Raw genomic sequence first — 6,801 nt, 5'->3', positions numbered from 1 at the left:
TGTTTTCTCCCCACCCCCACCCCCACCACCATCCAGGCCAGTCTTTCTCTCACTCTTCCCCTATATATCTTTTCGTTCATTTCAGCTCTAACTACTACAATTGCTGCTGCCATGACCACCACCACTTTTTGTCCAATCTTTTCCAGTAAAGCTAATTAAATATTAACAAAGCAGGCATTTAACCATTTAACATTCGGATTATTCTGTCAAGCATAAAGCTTGTTTTTTTTTTTGTTTTTTTTTAACAACATTGTAGGGGTTGACAATGAGAGACAGGATCTGGTCAGTTTGAACTTGAAACAGGTAGAATATTTGAGCTGGATATAAATAACCAATTTAAATGGTCACAGTTTAACCATTCAACATTGATATTACTTTGTCAAATGTAATGCTTATTTATTCACATTGTTTTGAATTCATCATGTAATTACCTTGTTGCTTGAAGATTTCAGTGATGTGATTATTTATTTTTAGAATGACATTGTTGGGTAGGTGTGAAAGGCCAGATCTAGCTGGTTTGTACATAAACTGGGTAGAATATTTGGGTCAGATATGGCTTCTTCAAATGCTAAAGGGTTAATTGATGACAGCTGATCCTACCTTCTTTCCAAAACGTATGTACGCACACACATGCACATGGACATGTGCTCACACACTCCTGTTCACTCAACAGAGATGTGTTCCCACTCATGCATACGTATGCACATTCATGTATGCGTGTGCACTGAATCACCATATATAGGTACAGGTACATGGTGTACATATATGAAATCAGTGCTCCATCTGTGTGTGTGTGTGTGTGTTTAAATAACCCATGTTTCCATGAATAAGAACATCCTATAAGCACATACATACTCATACATGAATGTGTGTGTTTGATAAACTAGAATCAGCAGAGTTATGTTTCTTGTTCTGGGACATAGTACAACGAGAGATTTGGAATCCTGATTATTTGGTCAGTAGTCCAGAACCATAATAATAATAATGGTGATGATGATAGTTTGCTTGCATAGCTCAATTAGTAGAGCATCAGATTTTTATGTACTCTAATGTCGTTTGACTCTAGATTATAGGCTCAAGTCCCTCTCTACAAGCAGAGTATTTTTTGTCAAAGTACACCTGAGCACTGTATATAATAAGCTTGATGTTGTTGTTGTTGTTGTTATTATTAAGGTGGTGAGCTGGCAGAATTGTTAGAATCCTGTGCAAAATGCTTAGTGGCATTTTGTCCACCTTTGACGTTCTGAGTTCAAATTCCACTCAAGTTGACTTTGCTTTTCACCTTTCCAGGGTTGATGAATTAAGTACCATGTTGGCTGAAACAAACTAAATGAACTCTCTCTCACACACACACACATATGTACACACAAAAGCAAACACATTCCAAACATACATTATATACACATGCATGTATACACATATACTCATGTACAAACATGCTGTTGGCACTCCGTCGCTTACGACGTCGAGGGTTTCAGTTGATCCGATCAATGGAACAGCCTGCTCGTGAAATTAACGTGCAAGTGGCTGAGCACTCCACACACACGTGTACCCTTAACGTAGTTCTCGGGGATATTCAGCGTGACACAGTGTGACAAGGCTGACCCTTTTGAATTACAGGCACAACAGAAACAGGAAGTAAGAGTGAAAGAAAGTTGTGGTGAAAGAGTACAGCAGGGTTCGCCACCATCCCCTGCCGGAGCCTCGTGGAGCTTTAGGTGTTTTCGCTCAATAAACACTCACAACGCTCGGTCTGGGAATCGAAACTGCGATCCTATGACCACGAGTCCGCTGCCCTAACCACTGGGCCATTGCGCCACTATGCGTACAAACATGCACATACTTTCCATTCATACTTATGCATTACACACACACACATTTCAAAAATACATATTCATTATACATACATACAAATACACACACACACACACACACACACACAGATTAAGGTATCAAACCTGCAGAGTCATTACTATGTGTCAAATAAAAATGCCACATGATAGTCTTCTGATGATATCTCTGCATTCTGAGATCAAATTCCACCAAGATCAGCTTTGCTTTTCATCCTTTTGCAGATCGTTCAAAAAAAATAATAAATAAATAAATAAATAAACAAACACACCTGTCCCATTAATATGAAACATTGTAAAACAACGCAATAGATTTTTCATTTATTTATTTATCTGCAAAGCCACAACAATACTGGTTTGTATGTGGAGTGTAGGCAGTTGTATAACCAGTGGTTCGTATGTACATAGGTGTGTTTTGTTGACCTTGCAGCTATTGTCTTGAAAATAAATTTCTGATTCAAAAAAAAATCAATAGACAAAGTACACAAAATATATTATATAATATAATATAACATTATTTGTACGTATGGGAGATGGTACATTTGCTTGTTTACATATTGTTTCTATGGCTTGCATTGTTTGCAGCTTTTCAGAAATGCATGTGTGTGTGCATATATATATATATATATTATATATATATATTGTCGGTAAATCATAAATGCACATACCCAAACCTGTTAGCACAGTCATGTGCCAACAGGTTTTGGGGTCTGATGATAAACTGTAAAGCTAATTGCTTTATGGATATGATATCCAGGATAATCCAATAGACTGGCCTTATCTATCTTTAAATTACACATTTATATATGTATAATGGGTAAGAATGCATTAAAAAATGGCATATGATAGATACAGGCAATTAATGCTACAAACGAACTAGATACCTAAATTTCAATATTGAATGAAGGAAGATGGAATCCCAGCAAACAGAAGTTGGTTATAGGCAAAGTACTAGTCAAGCTAATGAAAGTACAGTAAAGTATCTTTTTATATATATATATACACATATATGATGGACTCTCCCTTTGAAGACAATGTACGAGCATTCAGCTTTGGCCAAACGGCCTGCACAAATGATTTGTTTACGGTGATCAAAGGTCTATGCTGCACATTAACTCACTCTCTCCATCAGATCGACGTCTGAACAGGTGCATGGTGTACCATGCATCAGGTGTTGAAGTGATTGCAGACCAATGTGAAGTGAAGTGTTTTGCTCAAGAACACAATGCACCACCCAGTCTAGGAATTGAGTGCAACACCCTAACCAGTAGACCATATATTCACAGATGATAGATGAGAGCTAGATATGCCCGGTATAGAAAACGCATTGTAGTGCTCAAATGAATTTGAGCTCTTCATCCAGGGGTAAGTCCCCAGAGTCAAGAGGGGCTACAAGAGAAATCCAGGTCAGTTGATATGGAGGTAGTGATGCAGATAAATACAATTAAACCTCTCACACACACACATATATGTATCTAATCTGGTGGTCGTCTGCCATTGGGTAGGCCCTGTGCATATAACGCTTTGCCGCTCTCTACATGACCCAGGAGAGCTCGTACCCTCCCCTACAACTTGAGTAGATTATTGGAACTTTGGCCATCCATGACTAGACTTGGAATGAATACTGGAGTGGTTTCTCATTGCCTTCTCCAAGCAGATGGGATTTGAACTCAGACTGTAGAGATCCAGAAGATATACTATAAAGCATTTCTTGTATTGCACCAATGTTTCTGGTACTCTCCCCATCCACTAGAGCAATGTGAAATGAAGTGTTTTGCTCAAAACCACAACATGCCACCTGGTTGTGAGTGCAACACCTTAACTACTAGGTCACGTGTCTTCACACACATACACATATCAAAAGTCCTTCTTGAGCCAATTTCTGGAGCCTGCAGTGTATATATATATATATATATATATATATACTCTCACTGGATGGGACATTAGTCCATTGCAGAATTAGTCATTTTCGCCATGTGAGTGGACTAGAGCTAAATGAGACAAAGTGATTTGCTCAAGAAAACAAAACACCACCCAGTTCAGGAATTGAAACCACAATTTTACAATCCTGTGTGCAACACCCTGACTACTAAACCATGCACTTCCGAACATAGACACATGCATACATATCTGTGTGTGTTTGAATAACCTATGTTTCCATGAATAAGAACATCCTATAAGCACATACATACACATACATGAATCTGTGTGTTTGTTAAACTGGAATCAGCAGAGTTATGTTTCTTGCTCTGGGACATAGTACGAGAGATTTGGTCAGTAGTCCAGAACCATAATAATAATAACAATAATAATAATGGTGATAATGATAGATTGCTTACTTAGCTCAATTAGTAGAACATCAGATTTTTATGTACTCTAATGTTGTTTGACACTAGAGTATGGGCTCAAGTCCCTCTACAAGCAGAGTATTTTTTGTCAAAGTACACCTGAGTACCGTATATAATAAGATTGTTATTATTAAGGTGGTGAGCTGGCAGAATTGTTAGCTTAGTGGCATTTTGTCTACCTTGATGTTCTGAGTTCAAATTCCACTCAAGTCAGCTTTGCTTTTCACCTTTTCAGGGTCGATAAATTGAGTACCAGTGAAACACTGGGGTCGATGTAATCGACTTCTCCCCTGCCCCAAAATTTCATAGCTTGTACCTTTAGTAGAAAGGATTATTATTATTATTATTATTATTATTATTATTATTATTTTAAGATTAAAAGAAACTGCTGAGACATTAGTGATTGCAAGGGTAGGAGATCTCTGGAAGTTGAGGAACTATTACCATACAAGGAGATATATATACATGTGTGTGTGCATATAGAGAGAGGAGGGATACATGTAGGGATAAAATAGTGACTGTGTCCCTTTCCTTTTCCTGTTACAACTGGGGGATTGGGAGTATTTAAAACAGAAAAGGATATGCACTAATACATAAGATTCCATGAGTCAGCTAGGGAACCTCCACATAGTCAATATACTGCCCAGAAATAGCAACCAAATTTCCCTTAAATCACATCATGTTGTCTTAAAAGAAGAAAGAAACTATTGGATAATGTAATTTTATATAATATTCAGTATGGAAATGAGTTAAAATGATCGTAGCTGGACTAATTTTGATCATAGTTCATTTTTAGCCAGTACTTTACCAAGGGTTAAACAGCAATACACAATCCCAAACATTGTGTACTGTTCTGACCCACACACACATTACAGCAAATAAACATTACTGAATACAGAACACATTCTATGTATGACACAGCCACACACGCACACATAGACACATAGACACACCACTTCACATACCTCAGGGACATAGATTCGAGATTGGCACATGCTGCCAGAAGAAAAACCACAATTAAGAATAGTAGTGGTGGCGGCAATTCTGCTGCTACTTCTTAAAGCTTATCACATAGTTAAAAACAAACAAATTCCTACATCTTCATCATCGTCAATCTGATGCTCTACCGACTGAGCTAGGCTTTATTAAAGGCAGAAGCTCTTATTGCAATATCTTACAGATCATACTTCATCATTTCTCACAACTGATTACTTTTCCCATCTAAAAATTTGTGGCCTCAGGCCTATATATTATATAAATAATTAATTAGTAAAATAGCTAATCTATCTACCAGTATTTAATACTACCTCAACTGTGTAAACTGAATTAATCAGTTGTAATAATATTGTCATTGATGACAAGCAGGGAAAGCTGGTGGAGTTGTTAACGTGTTGGACAAAATGCTTAATGGTTGTTTCTTCTGGCACTTTACGTTCTGAGTTCAAATCCTGCTGAGGTCAACTTTGCCTTTCATCCTTTCAGGGTCATTCGAATAAAGTACTGGGGAGTAGGGGTTGATGTAATCGACTTGCCTCTTTTCCATCAAAATTGCTGGCTTTGTGCCAAAATTAGAAAGAATTGTTATCATTATTATTATTATTATTACTATTATTATGGTGGTGAGCTGGCAGGATTTGTTAACATGGACAAAATTCTTAGCAGCTTTTTTTCAGCTCTATGTTCTGAGTTCAAATCCCTGTGAAGTCAGCTTTGCCTTTCATCCTTTCAGGGGTTGATAAGTACCAGTTGAGCACTGGGGCCGATGTGATTGACTTAACCCTCCCCTCAAAATTACTGGCCGTGTGCTAAACTTTGAAACCACTTTATTATTGTTATTTTTATTATTGTTGGTGATATAATCGACTGGCCCCCTCTTCCCTGCCCCCTAAAATTGCTGGCCTTTAGCCAAAATAATGAAGAATTATTATTGATGATGGTGTTGCTGATAATGGTGGTGATGGTGGTAGTGTTGAAAAGGGGACAAGCTGGAACAAAAGGAATGTAATTCAGAAATTTAAACAAAGGACATTTTTAAACAGTAATTAAGGAACATTTCCGCTGTCTTCTGGACACTTTACTGGTTATGTTCAGGAACGTACCATATTTGATGGCATAAAAGACACACCTCAGTTTCTGGAGAGCATATTCAGAGAAAAGTAAGAATCAGAAACACAATTTGTTTATATGGAAAGCCCAAATTTGCATTTAGGACCTGAGATGATTGTTGTGAGACCTTTTGTTATTATTATTATTTTTTTTTTTGGAAACAAATCTGAAATATGCCATCTAGTATGGTACATTTTTCTTTTCCCTTTGGCCTCTACCTAATGTGTAGGGGCCATCTGGGATATTCTCTAGATGCCTGCCTACCTATTGTATTCCAACTTCTCTCACCATTCTATCTGTAATTGTCTTAGCAACAAAAAGCAAAATATGAAAGCAGCCAAAAGCATACTTTTTAAAGGAGACTTTGCTGTTAACCGTTTACAGTTGTTTATTATTATTATTATTATTATTATTAAGGCGCTGATCTGTCAGAATCATTAGCACGTCGAACAAATGCTTAGCAGCATTTCGTTTGTCTTTGTTTTGAGTTCAAATGC

Source organism: Octopus bimaculoides, chromosome 4 (assembly GCF_001194135.2).
Source record: "Octopus bimaculoides isolate UCB-OBI-ISO-001 chromosome 4, ASM119413v2, whole genome shotgun sequence".
Lineage (NCBI taxonomy): Eukaryota > Metazoa > Mollusca > Cephalopoda > Octopoda > Octopodidae > Octopus > Octopus bimaculoides.
Note: the sequence above shows the minus strand (reverse complement) of the source record.